Here is a 21023-nt window from a genome sequence, read left to right on the forward strand (position 1 = left end):
ACTCCAGCAAAGGCTATTTGAGTCTCATTACTTTCAGTCACTTTCCATTTCTTCTGGTCTGTTCTATGACCTTTAAGTCAAATGTTGCCTGAAATTCAAGATTGTAAATGTCAGACAAGTCAAAAGGATGTAGCGGTTGGAAAACTGATGAGTCTTTAAAGTTTTCTGGTCGTCAAAAAACGTTGAAATAACAGGTTGGCAATTCTGCATTTTCTTTTACTAAAAAAAAATCCCATGAAAAATCCAAAACCAATAACGTGTTTTCAAACTAATACTTTCGGACTCTGCCAGCCTGTCTGTGGTTCTCACGTCCAAGTCAATTTATTCCTGCTGCAGAACTTAATGCCAGAAATCAGATAGTGAACACATTCTTTCATTATATAATTTAACATTTCCAAAATGAGCTGGAAACTACTTTTTGGCCAACATTTCTCAAACAGGAATATTTTATATTTTGTCGGGGACTATTTTCGGGATGATATTTAGAGAATTATGGTTAACAGCAGCAGGAGATCATATCTGGGATCGACTCAAAATAAACTGCCCATGATGTTCATGATAATGAGATAATGATGAACATGTCAATCAGTGCAACAGCGCTAATGATGTGATGTACGAAGTAGAGGAATAAGCTATTATATAAATAAATAGTCTTTGTACACACAAAGATGTTGCTCAAAATAAAAGGGAATAAATTATACCACAGGATTTTCAGTTATCAAAACAGAACAAATATAGTGCTGCTGATGCCAAACATTCCCCCTGCTCTCCCGATGGTAACCTGCACTCTGACTCTTGCTCCCCCTTAGCACCCTGTCTAATAATCAATATTCTTGACAAACCAAAAAGCTATCATTAGCAGAACCTTCCCCAGCACAGTTCATGTATGGGAGGCGGGGCTCACCAAACCAATTCAGCCTTGACCCCATAGATGACCCTTTAAATTTCACAATGGGCAGCCCACAATAGCTGCCATGCGCCTCGTGGTTTAATCTCCACAGCCCATCTGCTGCGGCTGCTGCCTGCGAGCTGAATCTGCGAGAGGAGAGGGAGTGCCCAGCTCCATCTGAAGCTCCTGGGTGTCTGTCTCACTACATCCTGCGGGACAGCTGTATGGTAATGTGCACGAGAGGCCGGGGACAGCAGCAGTCTCTGGGATTGCCAGGCAGACACAGAACAAGGACTCCCTTCTCAGTTGGAAGCCAAAGGCATGAACTTGGCAGATTAGACATTCAGGAAACAAATAAGGTTCCATCACAGACGGGCATCCGAAATCCAGAACAACAACAACAACCAAACACACAAGGCAGCCGCGAGAGGGAAAAGGGAAATCTTTAACTATTAAAGTGATGGAGGGAATAACTATGCCTGCCACTTTGTGGGTTTCCTCCCTTTTAAAACAAAGTACACGCAGTAATTAGGAAAGACATTCTATCCACAAGAGTCCTTGTGTTGAGAAATAAATAGCTGCAGTATTAAGATAGTCAGTTTTTAAGGCTAAAATCAAGACAAATGAATTATTTACTCAAGTACTGCTGCAAATTCTGGTTTTATGTTTGCCTGAGCTTCAGAGAGAAGCAGGCGGTCAGTGACAGCTGCTGTCAGACGTCTCCGGTCGGACTGCTGCAGTAAAATGTCGATGCTCAGGGAAAATCTAATCAATAATTCAAGGCCAAGCAAGTTGCAGATTTAATACCGACGCGACAATGACGAAGGACAGGCAGGGGCGTGGGCAGCAGAGGAGGACCCCCCCCCCCCTCTATCTGTAAACGGTTGCCTGGCAACAGGATTCACTCTCGCTGGCCTCCAGGCTGCAGTGTGCTGCCTCTGGCCTCATCCAGGGATACAGTGCTTTTTTGCTGTTAAGAGTCAACCAATTGTGGCAATGGATGCGGGGCATGGCATTCGGTAATGAATTCTGCAGAGGCCTCTAATGACAGCTTCAATTTCACACAATTTTGTCTCAAAATGTGACACAAAATGTGAAAGCAGTGCTAGGTTTGGTGGCAGTGATTACTTTCCATGTGAACTATTATAATTTGTCACTGGTCTCGCTCAGCTAATAATGCCAAGAACATCGGGCCAAAGCCCCGGGAATCAGAAGGAAACGGCACAACATCTAGAGTTTCTCTTTTCCCTCCTCTACTGGCCATGCCATCTGTCTCTGATGCCTTTCAGTGATGAGGACACTTAATTGTTATGCAGGGGAGATGTGTTTACAACAAATAGATTGTTACCAAGCGTTCAGCCAGTCTCTGAAATCCAGGCGGTGTAAAGTGCATCACGAATATGAAGATGGGGAAATGATTTACATAATTTTCACTGGAAGATAAAACAGAGTAATAGAGAGGAGGTGTAGTCAAAATAAAGGGAAGAGAAAGTCGATTTATTAAAAACTCTCAGCCAATACCTCCACATGAGGAGCGTTCTTTTCCTGACATTAAAATACACCAAAGCACAATCCGTCTTAATGAAAGATGGTTTTCATTAGGAAAAGTGTTGAAGCCTCTCAGAAATGCAAATGTGAATACACCTGACGATAAACAAAGCGAATAAACACAGCAGACAGTTTATCAAATATTTGACTTCAATGTTTCCTAATGGGTATTAACAGAAGTGCTTTTTTGCTTCAATACTGAAGTTATTTTTTACCTGCAGTGCAAAATATGACAAGCATGTTTGAGGATGAATTTAAAGTGTACGACAGCATATGGGAACCTTCATACTTCCTTTGGATTCACTTACGAAGAAATCAGCACTCTCAAGTTCAACTGAAAATCTGTGCCAACTAGTGAGTCACGACGACAGAACCTCTCACTGCTTTCCCCCTCTGCCGCTTCCCTCATCGTTTTCATTCCTCCTGTCAATACTATATGCAAAGCAATCCATTCCTGAAGCAATTTCAACTTAGCAGATAGAGGTAAAATGTATCTAATATGAGCCTTCAGCAGTCTGAGTTAAATATATATATTCCCAATTTACAATCTTTTCAGTTCAATTATTCTTCCTCTTCTTGTTTCCCTGGATAGTGTTTCCTTGCTAAATATTTAAGCTGAAATGACTTTAACTTTGAAAGATATCCATTTAATGTGTCCAACTTTCAGTGCTGAATATTCATATTAGCCCAACATTTGATCCTTTTTGTGAAATTGTCCCTTTTCTGTGACACGGAAATCATTCTAAGAAGAGATCTCTTAAAGGACAGTTATTCTTTACATTTTTTATTCATCATTTATCACAATCTGTTCATATCTCTTCATACTTTAATAGGATTTGATCTTTGTTTCTGGAGATATTATCTGCTATTTTTGCAGGCATGCCTTGTTGACTTCTCAACAATTTCCGCACAGACTGAGTTCTCCTCACAGTTCGGGATGAATTCATTGCAATTCATGGCCGACTCTTGACTCTGCTGCCCTTTAACACCGTCTGCTGGATTCTCCATTAGTCACCAGCGATATAAGAGAAGATCAACCAGCGATACTCAACGTATCTTCTGGATTACTGCTCACTTTCCTGTTTAGGTGATTTGAGGTTGCCAAAAATATGCATTAGAGCAGAATTAAAGTAAGATGCACTCAACACTATAATGTGTTATATATTAGGTAATACTATCATTTTTAATAAGTGAAGGTAACCATGTGTATCCTTTTTTTTTTTTACAGTTCTGATATAAAACACAACTGTGAAATTGAACTGAATTTTGTGTGATTACCTTGCAGAAACAATTTTTACAACATAATTCCCCGTTTAACAGTTCGTTAAGGGTCCACAAATGATCTGAAATACAATAAAGGCCGGGCAGCACTAGAGATAATAAAATCCTTTTAAAGAATTAAAACCTGAATTTGCATACTGGCAGAAACTCCTATCAACTCAAGAGATTGGGCGACAAAGTCTGAGGATAACTGGCATGTTATGAGTTCAGATTAGGGAAGAAACGATAGGACCCAAAGAAAAAAAGTGACATTTTCATATCGCTCTCTGGTCATACAAAAGGAGGTATGTTCTAAGCTTGTAAATTGTTCCAGTAATGATGGAGAGGGAGGAGTAGGAGGAGACAAAGAAGAAGAGAAAGAAGAAGAAAGTGAACTTGGTAGCAGGCTTTGTGTTCGCAGGTGCATCTGCAGCTGGTTAGGGGGCTGGAGCAGCAGCACAACCTGGCCACGAGGCTCTCTGACGCCCCGTGAGATCCTACTCTCTCCCACGCTCATCACAAATTAAACAGGCCAGTCAGACCGAATCAGCACTTTCTGCTCTCCACTGTAGCGTGCTGATGTTGCGAGGAGGTGTAAGGGAGGCCCTGAGAAGATCAGGGGAGATGAAGCATGAAGTGCACATGTGGTTACCGAAGGCATTACGCAACTCCTGGGTTACATCATCTCCACCGACTCCACTAAATCTAACGTGCATGAGAACTTCTCAAAAAGGATTTCATGATGTAGGTTTTTGTGGCCGGAGCAGCCTAAGCTCACATCTGACGTCATGCTGGTGTTCAGGAAAGCACTTAAACTGGACAGTAATGTATACGGGAAAATGATCATTGAATATGAGGCCAGCTCAACCTAAGTCAGGGTTTCCTGTTTAATTCAAAAATATGTATTGCTGCCTAAAAAACTGTCAGTTTAGGTTGAAGACAATCTTGTTGTGTATAAAGTGCTTCCCCTTGTAATACCAAAAAAGTTTAGAATAAAGTTTCTGAAATAATCATTTGAATGCCGGTGTTGAGATTGTCAACCGCAGATGGTGTGGGAGGCTGCTTTTGTGGACTCATGAAGCCCAAATATTTGGTCATTTTAATTAGTAAACACAGCCAGACAGGAAGTGCAAATTAAAGGGGAAACTTGGCAGAGTTCCAACATAAATTCAACACATTATTCATTAAGATTACATGTTTATAGTGTCAAAAAATGTACCCGTAATGATGTTTAAGGGTTGTATTTTGAGGGTAAAACAGTCAAAAATGTAAAGAGGTACCCTCTGATATTCTGACAACTATTAAATCTATGTTTGACTGATGTTTTTATGAGTGGGTTCTGCAAATAAAAGGTGGGGAAGAAGAATGAAAAGGAAAAATAATGATCGTTGGCAAACATGAAGGAATAGAAAAGTAGGTTTTGGATTAGATTTGGAGACATATGCAGTAGTCCTCTCTAAAAAAAAAAATGCTGATGCTATTATTTTAAGATAAAGCCGTGACCCTATGTTGCTTTAATATCATTAAAATCCACTGGTTCCCTTCCTAATTATTTTTAAACTAAATGCTCCAGGAAAGAGACCCTTAAACCCACCATCAAATATCTACGAGCTATACTGTCCATATTATACCCGGATTAATGATTCATCAGATTTTGATACAGTATGTTCCATTAGAGACGAAGGAGTCAGCAAATAAGTATGCATGAACAATTCAGGGGGTAGAATCCAGTGGGAAAAGAGTGCTTTTAAAAGTTAACTTTAGAGTAATTTAGGGGTAACTTCGGCTTGATTTAAAGTCTGTCCCCACCATGGTATTGTTTTTCCCCTGGACTAATGGTAAGCAAGAGGGAGGGCGTAACGAGCAGAGTAATGAGGCAGTGCTAATTACATCAGAGCTCTGCTTAAATGAAAAGCTGCGGATGCTGCTGCTCAGTTTAGTGACGTAGATGGAAAATCTAATGTAGCCATGGAATCCCTTCAATGTCATCCATCACAGTAATACACAGGATGCTGACACTCAAACAAAAAGATCCAGCTGCTACACTGTGCTCATGTATGTGTGCATCTTTGAGTGTGTATTTATGTGAAGAGCCTCTCATTGATTTTCCATTTTTGTATTAGTAAATTAATCCCTACAACGTGCCCCGCCTGTCTTCATCAGTGGAGAGAATATGGAGTGCTTGGTTATACAGCCCTAAGGAGGCCATGAATTGCTAATCAAAATCCAAATACTGCAGGGAAATGCATCAGGGTAACTATTCAATTCTTTGCCACGCAAAACAAACAGCGCTAAACTGCTGTGGGACTGAGAGGCCAAGAGCAGAGTTACTGCTTGTGACCTGGTATAATGAGTGTTGCTTCATTTAAAAATACAGGAATGGCCAAGGTTGTGTATTTAGGGCATGTTGTGTGCTTTAAGCTACAAGAAACTTTACTGTTTTCAAACACAAACATTTATCCTGAGCATTTTACCTGACTTTTACCTTGGGATGAATTTTACCTTGAAATTATTATAGTCATTGCACATTTCAATGAATTATCCATTAATACTATAATATGGCAGCAAACATTGAAAACTGTCAATAATAAGTAATCTGAAGCCCCTGAAATGTCATTAAATTGCTCTTTGCACCTGACCAACCCTTGACTGCTATGAGACACAGAAGGTATGCAAAAACGTACAAACTTCAAACGGAAACAACGAATTCAAAGATGAATCGATTGCCAAAAAAGTTGCACATTGATCCAACAAAACATAAGCACTAGCAATTGTACATTTTTTATGTCTTACTATTCAAAAAAGTAATCCTTACACCGCAGGCATTTCTGACAAACCCATATCTCACAAGCCTCTCATGATGGGGCTTTTCACATACTTATAAATCACACCATTTTAATGTTGTCTTGGCAGCAACAAGAGGATTACTGGTGACATACTTTTTTCTGGTGCGACACTTAATGCCACGCTGCCAGACCTAATGTGAGATCGTGATAACACTCTAGAAAACACTGGAGCGTTTGAAGTACTGCTTTATCACACACCAGCTTCCAATTGGTGCTCCTGCATTATTATCCCTCAGGCAGCAAAAGAAAATAATTTCCCTTCACGCTGAGATAAAGTGTGTATACTTAGACATATGCACCCAGGCAGCTGGCTGAATGTAGATCAATTTTAAAATACTGAAATGAGATTCTTACTCTTTTCTACGTGGACAATACTTTTATTCAACGAGAAGTCAAAGCTGTCATGAGCAGTAAGAATACATGTCGGGATAAATGCTGTCAAGCTGGTAAAGGATCTACCTTTTTTCTCAGGGGAGACCCATGCACAGCGAGACCGTCGATAGATCAACAGGGATGTCTCTGCTTTATGTTTTCCTTGTGGTCTACCATTAATGCAGATACCTAGGAGATTGATTTTTATGCTTTTCATGCTACCTGGCTGAACAGACAAATGTCAACACTTCCATGGAGCCGCAGGAAAAACTGTAAATGTGATGCTGTCCATATTGTCTCAATGGATAAATTAGAGAACGGTGCAGTTGATTCTACATGAAGCTAGAGGCAAAATAAGATTGGGGTAGGAAGACAGTTTTGTCAAAAGATGAACTATCAAAAGCAATACCATTTTCTTACTTACTCAGGTTCACGAAGGGCATACAACCTTTGGTTTCAAATGGAACAATGAGATCCACTAGAAATGTGAGGCGGTGTCTGTATCTGCAGAAAACCTTACTGCTCTTTGGATGGATTTTATCCAGTGTTTCTGGGGGTTAACCTCAATAAATTGCAACAATGTATCCAAGGAGAAAAAAATAAATAACGGGCAGACGCAGCACAGAAAAAGCCCAATCATAGTCGACACAAAAGTAAATGTGTTGTTGGTTTTCACCTGCTGGCAAGCACCCTTAACTTCGTCGAACTGCGGTGGGGCATCTAACTTTTAATATTGTCTTTACAAACCAACAAGTCCTTCTCATTCTGCTATTAAAGTAAAAGTAAAGTATGTGAAAAAGTAGCAGTCCAGTTAAAAAACGATGATCCTCTAGAATTGATCGCCTTCTCACCCAAACAATGAGCTAAAATAAACTGAATTTTTGTCTGATTTTTGAGTTATTGTGATTTTTAATGTCCTTTTCCACTCGAAAAATAAACTGATGCAAGGATAAATTCTTCAGTTTTGTTTATAAAACAACCACAAAATAACCCTAAATAAAAAGCATGGGAACATATGTAACATGTAAAATATGACTGTAGTAGACCGGACTGATGTCCTGCAGTGAGTCTGAATAAGGGATGCAGCTTTTGACCTCACACTGCTACAGAAAGTCAGAGAGCACTGATGCTGCACAAGATCCTCCATTATCCCTGCACTACTTCATGCCGTGCCCAGTCGTAACACTGGCAGCCACTTTGCATCTGCCAACTTTCGCCCCATCAAACTCTAGCACACCCAGTGCTGATAGCCAAGCAAATGTACCTCCAGAGACCCCAGCAAAGGGACTGAAGGTCAAACAGCAAGGCAACATTTCATCAGGGACAGTTATTAAACAGCTATTAGAAGTTATCCATGCACTTTAAACATGTACGAGGAAATGTATCATCAAGAAGCCCAGTTTATCCACTTGGTCTTTCAGACAGAGCACATAAGGAATCTTTATTATTAAAACTAGTATTAATAAACGTAATATTTCATATTCAATTATTGTCCTGTTTTATGTCAAATGGTAAATTGACTGCTTTTATACAGAGCTTTTTCCAGTCTTTGCGACACCTCAAAGCGCTTTTCATCAACACAAATCAGCATTCACCCATTCATACACATATTCCCACACACACACACACACACACACACACACACACACACACACACACACACACACACACACACACACACACACACACACACACACACACACACACACACACACACACACACACACACACACACACACACACACACACACACACACACACACACACACACACACACACACACACACACACACACATATATATAAATGCAGAGATTAGCATTCAAGGCGCCACCTGCTACTTCTATATTGCCAATTTTAAATTTAAGTTGCTTCTGAAAACAAAACTTAAACAAAACCTATTGATCTTTTCGGGAATTGTTTTTCAAGGATGTTTGGGTAAAATTACCATTGCATTAAACCTGAAGAGACGTGCAACAGTGTAAGAGCTTCTCCAGATTATTAATGTACTATTGAGTGCAGCACTCATAGTCGTCATAACAACCTGCACATTTATTGAAGCTCTTAGCTGTGAGTGTCTGCATGTGGGAAATGAGGGAAGAGTTGGTGCTTAAAAAACAGCAGATGTGTGTCTGAGGGATACAGGAACGGCTTATAAATACTAATTTCTGGAAGAGGCAGAGGAGTGGACAGAAAACAGCAGGAATCACACAGCGTTCAGGCGTTAAAAAAAATGAGATTGGGAGGTCTCTGTGGTTTCACAAAACTAAAGCATGAAAACAGAGAGCCACAACAATGATGCTGATACTAAAACAACTGCAGCAAACAACATGAAGGATACCCATCAGACCACAAATGTCTTCAGAAAAAAGTCAAAGCAAGTAGCTAGTATTACAGACAGTGTGTGAATACAGACATAGCCTTGATACAAAAATCCTCTTCACTGTATATTATTAACATGGGGAAGGTCCAGGTCATTTAAATTGAGTTCATGCTGCCCCCTAGAGGTAACACAACAGCATTTCCAGCTGTTGCAGACACTCATTTCAAGCACCAGTGAAGAGCACAAGGGGATATGGTTTTCCCTACTGCATATAAAAGGATGCTGTGAAACTGTGGAAAGAAATATAAGAGAAACGTAATAAAAAAAGAGTTTTCTTACCTATTTGTTTTCCATAACAGGAGAGCAGGACATGGAAGAGAAAAAAGGAGAACAAACAGGTTAGTGAAGGTCAAGTACAAGTAAAGAGAGTAAAATAGGGGTATTATAACCAGGCTCAAGGAGCAGTGAAGTGCTACAATTAATGTTTACTAAAACTGATTCACGTTATCATTTATTGAATCCAATATGAGCCCTGTGGTGGACAGGTGGTGTCCCCTGATGTGAGCTGGAATGAACGCTAGCCCCCAAAAAGTAAAAATGAATAGATTTGTATTTTTGGACAACTTGTGCAATGAGCAGTTGTTGTCCGTATTTAAACCTTCAATAATCTGTGCACCATTCTTAGTAACAAGGACAATGTTTCTGGACATACACTCGTATATTGAGTTTTTCAGATTCAGTTTTCTTTTTTTCCCGGGGCACTGCAAGAGGAAATTGATTAAACCCGTTGTCTGAGGGACACCAGAAGTTTCAGAAACCAATATGTCAAATGAAGGGCAAATGAAGTCAAAACTTTCTTCACTGGTATGCATTACATTACTGTGTGTGTTTTAGGTGAACTGACCATTTCTAACGAGACATTACTGTTGAACTGCAACACAAGCAGGTGAGGTGAAGAGGAAACGAAAAGTGGTCTTCTGTGAGGATGACTTGCAAGGACTAACAAAGGCTTGGATTCGGAGGTATTTCTTGTGGGTGTCTGATGTTATGTTTTTCTTTTGGTACATATAAATCAATTTTCTATCCTTAGTTTCTCTGGCAATCGTACAGACCTGCACCAGATAAAACGGTATTGGCACCAAGGATTTAAAGCACAAACAGCTGAAAAGAAAAAGTAATTTCAGTGTTTGGTGCAAAAGGAACTAGAGCTGGATAAGTGAGGAAAAGGGATAGATTGCAGTCGTTCGTATAAAATGTGAAAACTCCCACACACAATTCACAGAGGTCCACATGCTGTGAGAAGACTGGGGCGTCAATTCATTGGAATGAAAGTGCATTTATTTTTACTGTCACAAATGTGGTAACTCATTCATTTAAAAGTTGCACAAAGTAGAAACCCTCAAATTCAAATGTAACACTGAAAAATAATGGAAATTGACAAACCAAAAGTCAAAGGGAGATCTCAAGAACTGCCTTTCCAAATTCTATTAAAAAAGGGACCATTATGGACACTTGGAAAAGAAAATATGAAAGGCTGCTTTGGTACGTTTGCCCTTATAGTTATTATGGTTCATACAAATCAGACTAAGGTCAGTGGCTTTAAAACATCTGCATGTCATGTCTACACCGTGGTCAAAATATCCAATGATAGCGGCTGAGAAGTATAGTGTCTAACGCTTTTCTATCTAATATTGTTTGGTTTGTTGCCAAAAGAAGTGTGTGACAATCATTTAAATAATGCACATATTCAGTTTACTTTGTACCATTGGCTGATCTTCCATTGTGGACACAGATCCTTTGTGGCAGCACTTTAATCATTATAATTACAGCATGCACCAGAGCATCATATCTTCACTGTGTGTCTGCGTTTAATAAGACTGCATATTAAAATAATTCCAAATTAGTACAATATTGAAGTCGAGGAAGTTGCAGCAATTCCTCGACTGCTTCGCAGACATAGAGTGATGTAAACAAATGGGGAAATAAATAAATGTAAAGAAAAAAGTGATGCATAAAACATTGTGTGTGTGTGTGTGTGTGTGTGTGTGTGTGTGTGTGTGTGTTCACTGCAAGAAAGAAAAGGACTGCAGAGACGTATGAAGAGAGAATTACTAACTTCATATAAAGGGTCGTCAACGCAAGAGCTTTATATTGAATGAGTCAATATTGTGCCAGGCATGCAGCCATCCTCTGTGTATTGTACCCACAAAGGGTGGCTGAAAGGGAGCTATAATTTCCACCTCGTCGTTCTGTTAATGACACAAAAGGAGAGGTATGTCCTTGAAACTAGAAAGCCATATTTCTGTAAAGGCCAGAAGGCCGGCGTATTATTTCTCTGCCATCCATTAATGGAGCTGAAGTATGAACTCTGGGAGGAAATAAGCTTTAAGCTTTCCAACTACTGCAGCAAGAAAATCCTCTAATGGATGTTAGAGAATCCAGTATGATGCTGTAGTGCGGCAGTCATTAAAACATCACTCTTAACACTATTCCTCCTGAGATCCTGATATAAGTTGATCAATCCTTTGGCCATACTGTAGATTGATGTGATGTTTGTCTGTGAACAGTATAGTGTATTATTAATTAATATTAAATATTCAACCACAGAGACCAAGGGAATGTGGTCACGTCTCTATTATTGCTTCTGAGTCACCGCATTAACATTAGTAGGAAAAGATCTAAAATGAAAACATCCACCTCCTCGCAGCAACAAGGCCCTCATGATTTGAGTAATACAATAAAAAAGGGAAATGTAAAATTGGAAAGGCGCAGGAAGACTAATTTAAATAACCATCTTAAAGCTTTTAATGCGATGTGGGCAGAGCGTACAAAGAAATAACAATCTGGAGGTTACGTGTTTGACTGCATTCAGACTGACACCAGTAATGTTTCCAATTAGAAGTGAAACTCTGAAACAGAGGGCTGCAGAGTCATACGGCAAAACAAAAAAAAGCACCACATTGCAAACATATATTTATGGTTGGGTTCTTGGTGAAATTAGCAGCGTTTATTCTTGTGTTTACCTTGAGAATTGCATAACGGAGGATCAAATGAATGCCACCACGATAACTTTCCGGAGTGGTAAAATTCGCTCTCATAGTATTATAAACCCCAGTGCAGTTTTTGGGCATGTGATAAGCTTTCAAAGTCATTGATGTATCACTCACACTAAACCTCCTGGATCATGTTTCATTTTTCTCACCGGTACCTGTAGCAACGCGGCCCCTTGTGGGGTTTTTTAAACAGAGAGCTATTTTTGGTCTGAACATGGCCTTACTTGTCAGACCAGGAGGTACATGTGCACCAGAGACAAGGTCAGTTATATATTGCACAAATTATAAATATGCATGTCATGGCCCCAACTTGGCAATCATCCATCATCTCTCACACTGCTTATCAATGTCAGGTAAATTATCTCGCATAGACTTAAACCGGTCAAGGCAGCTGTGAGTGAAATTACTGAATATCTCAGAGGTTATTATTCTTAAATCGTCACAATTATGTTACATTGAACATTATAGATGTGTGTAGTGTTGCAGTCCAAAGAAAACGGCATGTTCAAATCTGTCTTTTGAGACTATTTAAGATAAACTGAAAGCCTTATTTATTAAGAAAATGATCATTCTTCTAAAAAACAAACAAAATATCTCATGAACTTCTCTTTTATGCAACAACCAAGAAATATATTCTTAGTTGAGCTGTAGTTTATACAACAAATGTTTTTCATACTCCTGTCTTTGGAAAGCGTTTGCTTTAGTAATACACGCTTTGAACTTTTCACACACAATACTCTTGATGCTTGATTTAAAAATGTAATGAAATTTAACATAAGAAATACTTTTCTATGAACCAATATTTCCTGTGCTATTCTCTCTCATATAAAGCTGATGGTCTGGCTCTGTCACCGGCCTTGCATTATGATAATGATACAACCCTCTTGTTGTTGGGCAAGTATTTAAATATATGCTTACTTTCCGAACAATATATCTCTGTGACATCAGCAAGGGTACGCAAGGTCATTCGATCACCGACAAACCTTCCTCTTCCTGCTGTTTAAGTAATAAGGACTTGATACTTCATCAACAGCATGTGAAGGTTAAGAGGCAAACTCAGGGTTTTTACCGCTTTACAAATGATCAATATGGAGAGCCTTGGCGTGAACACCACCACAGAGCAAAGCTGCACTCAGATCGACTTTGAGTGGGCCTTCCCCTTAATACTTTTTGTAATAATTTGTGACAATATCTCTGTGGTTGTGTTTTAAAAAGAACAATTCAATTTTGGTAAGAATAAAAAATAATAAATGCATACTAAAACTGAGGCAAAACTACTTCTACGTGACGATAGACGCTGTCATGTTTGCTTTTGTAGGAAGGCACGGACTGCAGGAAGTGAACAGACACCGCTGCTGTACAACAGAAGTGCACATGAAAAGCAGGGGGACCACACACTGTGCCTCAGACAGCGGGGTTCAAACACAGATTAGACAAACTATGCAGACGGCCGCATCAGTTACAGCCAGTCAGCTATCCATTCACAGGCTGTCTTCACTGATGACCAGATTACAGCGAGCAGAACACTGTGAAAGGCACGGGGGCCGGCTTGTTGAAGGTCAGCACTGAGAAATGCTGATACAAAGACAGAGAGGGAAAGGAGTGGACGCAGTGATTCACGGTTCGCATTTCTAGAGGGAAATCAAAGCAGCGAGTGTTCAGACATTCTGGTGGAGCGGCCAATTGTTAAGACGAAATAACATCAAAGAACACATTTTAAAGTGAACGGGTTACAAACCAAGAGAAAAGAAAACTAATCTAAATTGTGTGTTTGTGTCACCCACAGAGATACAGAAACCTCAACAAAAAGAGGTATACAGGAAGAAGGATTCGCAGCCTTTACATTATTCGAGCACAAACTGAATCACTTTGTATTTCAGATCCTATTAAAGTCTTTGAGGAGGTCATGAAGTCTAAATCTCAAATTGAAAGTTAAACAACAGCTGTCATCTATTTAGATATTTTACAGAAATAGTAACAATGCTGCTTTGTTTTGGACTTTGTGTTTTTAATTTGTTCATATTTGATCCTCAAATTCCTGGAAACAGCAACTAAACCAACTATCATATGATTTTGAAAATAGCTTACTAATGTAGCATAGCACTCATAGTAACTGGCTGTTTAATAGAATAATTATCACAGCCTTTTCAAAATACTAATTTAATGGCAAAAATCAGTTTCTATAAAATCCCATTCAATTGGATTTGAATCAATAGTGCCTGCATGATTCAAATGAGAATCTAGACTTTTTCAGCCCATTCACAATGAACAGCAGCCAATGTCCCAGCTTTTGAGTCTGTACGTCTGAAAGACTTAAGACTCTGAGAACTCACCTGCTAGCTTGCCATCAATGTGAAAAAATGCTATATAGTTTGTGTGAGAATCTGGGGAGAGCAGTCACTTGAAATATACATTTTGTCTTTGGGGCAAAGAAATGATGGACAGCTTAGAAATGTGTGCCTGTATAGTTATAGCAGCTTAGAGACTCCATCAAAGACCAAATATTTCAAACATCTAAGAGCTATAGTGGCGTCCCTGTCACCCGAGGGTTTCCCTTTTAAAATCAGATAAAAGTGTTTAATTTATTTTTAAAAACACCTCAGTTGACTCAGTGAACTGGGTAACAAATAACTTCTCAAAAGAACAAACTACAAAAGCTTAAAATTCAGTTGAACTATAGAGTAGGTTAGCCAAGAGGACATTTCAAATTCAAGTCCACTGAATGTGTACAATACTTTTGAAGTATGTAGCAAAATGTTTGTGCCATGCTGTTCAACGGAGAAAATGACTCAACCGGGCGAGTAATGAAAGTATCTGTATGTGTGAAAGTGTTTATGAGGTTACAATTTGCTTCAGATATTTATCCTAAATTACGTTTAGGAGCTTTGACATTTTCCAAAAGGAAGAGTGTATCGTTTCTCAGCTCCAGTATCTAACGGCGTGGAAAATGTCAGTGCTGTCAGGCCACCCTGTGGCAGGGGGGAGCACATCGCTATGCAGCATGCTGACACTGTTTGTAAAGCACGAAAACAGCACAACACTGTGCAACCCCAGCATGAACTCAGGAGGTATTTAGATCATGCTCAAGTTCACCAAACAAGTTCAAAGTCGTAATGCAAGGACTGATTTGACATTGATGAACACAAGCTCTATGGGTAGATATTTAAAAGGTTATCACAACACTTTAAACACATTGCTTGAATAAAACGTTATTGTTCCCACAGTTAAAATATTACAGACAACTTGACGGATTAAAGTCAATGCAGAGTAACTTTTCCGACAAAATAATGTCAGATGCTGGATGCACTATGGGTGAAGTACGAGTCTTCACTAAAATCGGGGGTAAATAGAAACCCTTTGGCTCATCTGCGTGTTGGGAGATAGCTAACTGGATCTGTGCTCCCTGGAATGGGATTGCTTCTCAGAATAGCCAATGGCGGATGCCTTCCTTCCCTCTGTGTTATTTGGAGCCCAAGGGCAGTGGAATCCAGCGGCCTGCAGTGTACTGTGCTGCGGTCCTTACTTCAGGAAAGTTAAGGGCTTTAAGTCCAGTGGACGAAATGATCCATCTTTTAAATCATTAACTCATGCCTGCAGAGCATGTGCTTATAAAATGGTGTCAAATTCACCAAGGTAACATCATAGGATGAAGGCAGGTTAAATGACTTAAAGCATGAAAATACCACAGCAGCCTTCACTCAGCTTCTAAACTAGGTCAGTAACTAGTTATTTATTTAAATATGGTGAAAAAAACTAAAATAATACATCACAATTTCTGAAATCCCCAAAGTGATGTCTTCAAATGTTTATTTTTTCTGTATTTTTTATGAATCTTGGTGTCACATTGGACACGTTTTCATAGCTTTACAACAGAATAACTGCACGTAAAGAATGGTGGCCATCTTTACTTAACATATCACTCAAATTATTTGATCTAATCCACTTTCACTCTTTCAATCCTAAATATATGAATCAAAACAACTTTTCACAATGGTGTCTCCACTTGTCTTACTTGGCAAAGAAACAAGAAAACTACTGTTACATTTTGTTCCAGTTTTTCAGAAAGATTCTGTAAAATGAAAATAGAAAACTGAGAAATTGCAAAAAAGTCAAACACCAAACTAACCAAGGAATCTCCGCTCAGCTTCCTGTGAACATTACTGTCATTTATTTCAATGTGTTGCATCAGTAACGGAAGGAGAAAAAAAGGAAAAACTTCAAAAGATGATCAAATGAGTTATCTTCTTGTGCTGTCAAACCCAACACTCCACATTTGAATATCCCAAAAAAACAAAATGTAAAAGTTCTGAGTGATGTGTGCATGACACAGCGGAGGAGCTGCATATTTTCTTATGTTTATAACATGTATCTACAAAACAACATGAGTGAAGGCAGCTGCACCTCGAGGGCATTAAGAACGTATCTAAATTGAAACGCTGAGTGCTAATGAATAGAGGGAGTCAGGTAGACGCGGCATCATTAATGTAGAGAAGTTTAAAATAAATGTACTGTTGCTGACATGCTGAACAGATTAATTCAATCACCTATATTTAAAGGTGCTTAATATGGAGCATGTACAAGGGTTCATTGCTGATGTTGTTAAGACACTTTTTGCTTTTTTAATAAGAAGCTTGTTGCACAATTCTAGTTTCCCTGTGGTGGTTGCTATTCTGTAAGACAACACAGAGGATTTCCTGTACCCCCATTGCACAAACCTTTTAAATTGTGCTGCTTGTAGATTTTTTTTCAAGCTAATGTTCATTTCTCATTGTACTTAGTTTGTAACAGAGCACTCTTTTGTTATTTAATTTGACAAAGGTACTCAACCCTATCCGCCACCCAAATGCAGCACTGTAGTTCTTACAAATGCTCAGAGATAATCACAGAACAGTGACAGGTTGTATCAACAGGTTAAATCTTTTGCAAAACAAAAACCACGAGACAAACACACAGGAAATAGCAGCAAAGACAGGCTGCTGATTGAGATCAATCCTCACACTTAATTAGCTGAGGTGATTTCAAGGTTTTGTTGATGGAAAACAGTTGTTTTTGAAAGGTGAATAGTTAAGACAAACAACACTTGAGCCGCTATAAGATCTTCTGACTCGGTAGTAGCAGGATCAGGAGCTGTATCATGTCGCCCTGGTTGTCACGTAACAGACAGGGACAGACAAGTAAAATGAAAGTGAATACGAACGTCCTCGGTGTATCCTGGCATATGTTTTCAAAAATAGATGGGAAAAAAGTAGTGCATTCAAATACTGACAGATGGCTTCTTGATGTCATTATGACAGCCAGATACCTAATTAACTAAAGAAACAAATATGCATGTAAACTAAACTAGACTGAATTACTGATAAAAGTGTGCTTTCAGCTGACATTTGTTCAAGAATTTAATAAAATGTCTGTGGTAATCAACCAGTTGAGCAACAGGGGGATACGCATGCAGACATGCTTCTCAGACTAATGTAACTAAAGCACAGAGTCTTATATTGAGAAAAAAATGAACCAAATAATGAACAGAGCACAAACCAACAAAATAAAATACTGTCGTTCTCTAAAAGGGTATGTGTATAGATAACCACAGGAAACGCTGAAGTACGAATTTGCTTTAAAAAAGTTGCCACACCCCCGTAACACCTGCTCCAACAGCAAATGCAACTTGCTGATAATACAGACATAGCTGCTTTGGGCAAGTCCAGATCTCCTTACTCAACAGGCCTGCAGTGCAGGGTGTGGTGGGTGAGAGAAGCAATACCGCAACTTAAATGTCCTGCGGTTAATATTCTATATCCTGATCGCCATTTCCTGCAACAGCTGGATGCCCGTTTTGGCTCCGGAAATACAGTGTGGCTTTTGCTCGTCACATTTTGATTGGAATTTTATCCTAGGTCTATCTTTACACTAGGGGAAGAGTGGCAAATGTGGGTTATTTGTTACCATCAGCTTGCCTACCTTGCACTCATTGCAAGTCACTGTCTTTAACAAACTTCTCGCTAGACATCTGTGAGTCCAATCATTTCAATGTTTGTAGTTTGCGTTCATTTTAATTTCAAATGTCAATGTTGCTGACTCTGCGACTTTCTCACAACATTTGGCGACATCTCTAGGTTGGGCTGGGTTTTTTGGTTGGATCACTTATATCTACCTTACTCTTGTTGGCTTCTCCAATGCCATCTAACAAACCTTTAAGCTATCTCCCATAACCAAGTCAAATGGTACATTTCAATTTAAAGCAGAACAAGTAAATAGAGGAATTAGAAGACGATACAAGAGTGCAGACCTTCACCAACACCAGTTTCATGAATGAACAACAATGTTTCCATCCCATGAATCTGATCCGATACAATATGTAATGGGTGCTATATTGGCCCTTCCTTTATTGTTCCCAAAACTAGTTTTTGTACTGCAATTCAGACAAACAAAGCAAAACATACCCTCTGACAGATAGTATGACAACAATCAACAAAATAAAATTCAAATCATACAAACTTTTACAGTATAGTTTGGTCTTTCTGAAGAAATGCTTCAACCGTACTTAAGTTGGTAGCGTACCGCAGAGACCCTGGGAAATCCCAGCTATGCCATTCACTGGAGACAGCTGCCACATCCACAGCAGAGCCTACGTGGCATCCTGCGCTTCATGGAGCAACAACCCTGTGATCTCGCCTCGTGGGACCTTCCTTTTAGTTTATCCAGCAAAACAGACCTCGTAAACAAACTTTAAGCCCAAGTTCCTCCTTATCTTTCATCTAGAGCTCTTCAATCTAGAGCTCTCTAACGTGCTCGACTTTCTAAACACAAGCAAATAAGCAAAAGTAAAAGTGTTCCTGAGGACAAACACAGATGCCTTAGACTGATCTGTTGGCATCCAGATGGTAGAGTTAAACACTTTGATTTAAGGCATAATCCCAACTGTGCTTTTTCTCCAGTTCTTTCCTGTTAAACAGTCAAGTCAACCATTATCCAGCTGAAGACGAAATACACCTCCCTGCTGCTTTTAGCAAACAAAATAAATGTACATTTTGTTAACAGAAAGACTGATGTGGAACCGGTCATTTAAAAGTAAATTTAGTGTATGAATGAAGAGTGATGACCTAAGCATATACAGTACATCTTATCCACAAACCAAACAGAGTCTGCAGCCAAGCTAAGTAAAGGTCGTAATTATTGCAGGTTTCCGATCTTAAACCAAAGAGCAGACAACTCTTTAAAGTGATGACAAAAAATCATTGATGCTAAGTGGAAGTGATGGCAAAATATAAAAGTGTACAGGCCATATGTAGAGATCTAATCAGGAAATGTGCATTAAATGTTAATATTAAAGATGGTTTCCCCCTTTGTCTTCGTCTTTCTCCTTAAACCAATGCTGCCTCGCCGTGCATCAAAGATCTGACACTCTGCCGTAGTTAGCTTAACTAAAGAAACCTCCTGTGGTCTGTCTCGGCTGATCCTTTGAACCTCCGGTTTAACTACTGCATAAACTGCACTAATTAAAACTAAATCACCATAATAGACCCTTTGTCACAAAAAGCTGCTCAACACTGCGGCTCGCTTTGATCCGAGAGTAAACCCTGAAAGGAAAGAGAAACGCTGACACTACTCTGTCATTGTGACATCTATCCTTATTTCTATTTCAGTCTGATATTTCACAACCTTTTCTTCACTGCCACACCTATCTTCATTTTCTTCAGGCAGACTTGAGGTTGATATTTTTAACTGCCTATCTTTCTATCTCTCAAGACATTAAGAAAGCCCTGTCAGCACCACTTCGACTCAGAGGTCAAACGCAGCTGTACAAGAACAGTTGGTGTCCCTTTCACCAAGATTTGTATTAATACAATGGATCACTTAAATCCTCACAAGTTCACTTAAACACATTTAAAATAAAAATCTGGATATCAAAAAGTAAACACATGTTGATCATAGCAAAAATAAAGGAAAATCAAATACAAAATAGTCATTAAGGAGTGAATATGTATTCAAGATGTTTTACAACATTGGATTTTTCTAGTAATCTACGATTTACATAATTGAAGAACATAAGTGTAATCAAATTAATACACATTCTCAAATGGCAGTATAAATAAATCATTTGTCTGAATATATCTGGTAAATTATTCATTCTCCATTTAATTAATATTAATTAGATTGTAAAGGTTGTGATTGCGCCTTAACTGTCCTAAATCTGTTGATGCCTGAACGGTAGACTGCCAGTGACAAAACATGGGAGAGATTAAAGTCATTTAGAGGATTAATATTTCTTTAGAGCGCTGTGCTTGGTTAGTTTGAGAAGCATCTTACTTGACATGGGAATTTAATCTTATTAATTTCCAAGTTGAATTAATTCAGCAGTAGTGTCAAAGCACAATTTTCATACGAGTAGCATTACTGTTACAGATCTTAAGAGCCAAACTCATTTACTGCCAGAGAGGAAGAAAATACTAATGTTGGACAGCACTTATGTTTTGGAACCGCTTCTACCGTCAACTCTTTCCAAAACATTAGAGTGCAAAGTTATAAAAACTATATGATATAATGCATTTATAGTAACTTTATCGAAAAACCTAAAAATAGGCTCATTGGCGACGGTCTTTTTAAGGTTATATGTTGGTGACGGTCGTCTGCCATGGGTGGAGCCATGACAAGCGAGCGTACGCACGCAAACCACTCAAGTTCATCCGACAAAAGGACAAATCTATCCTACATCCTTACAAGTTTCTAATGTGTTTT

The 21023-nt window shown here is 39.0% G+C and overlaps 1 protein-coding gene across 3 annotated transcripts in view; it reads right to left on the bottom strand.

Annotated features, from left to right (window-relative positions):
• The window catches only part of fbxw7 (F-box and WD repeat domain containing 7), a 109629-nt gene that overhangs the window by 43428 nt on the left and 45178 nt on the right, over window positions 1-21023 (bottom strand). The window lies entirely within an intron of this gene.

This window comes from Eleginops maclovinus, chromosome 5, assembly GCF_036324505.1.
Source record: "Eleginops maclovinus isolate JMC-PN-2008 ecotype Puerto Natales chromosome 5, JC_Emac_rtc_rv5, whole genome shotgun sequence".
Taxonomy (NCBI): Eukaryota; Metazoa; Chordata; class Actinopteri; order Perciformes; family Eleginopidae; genus Eleginops; species Eleginops maclovinus.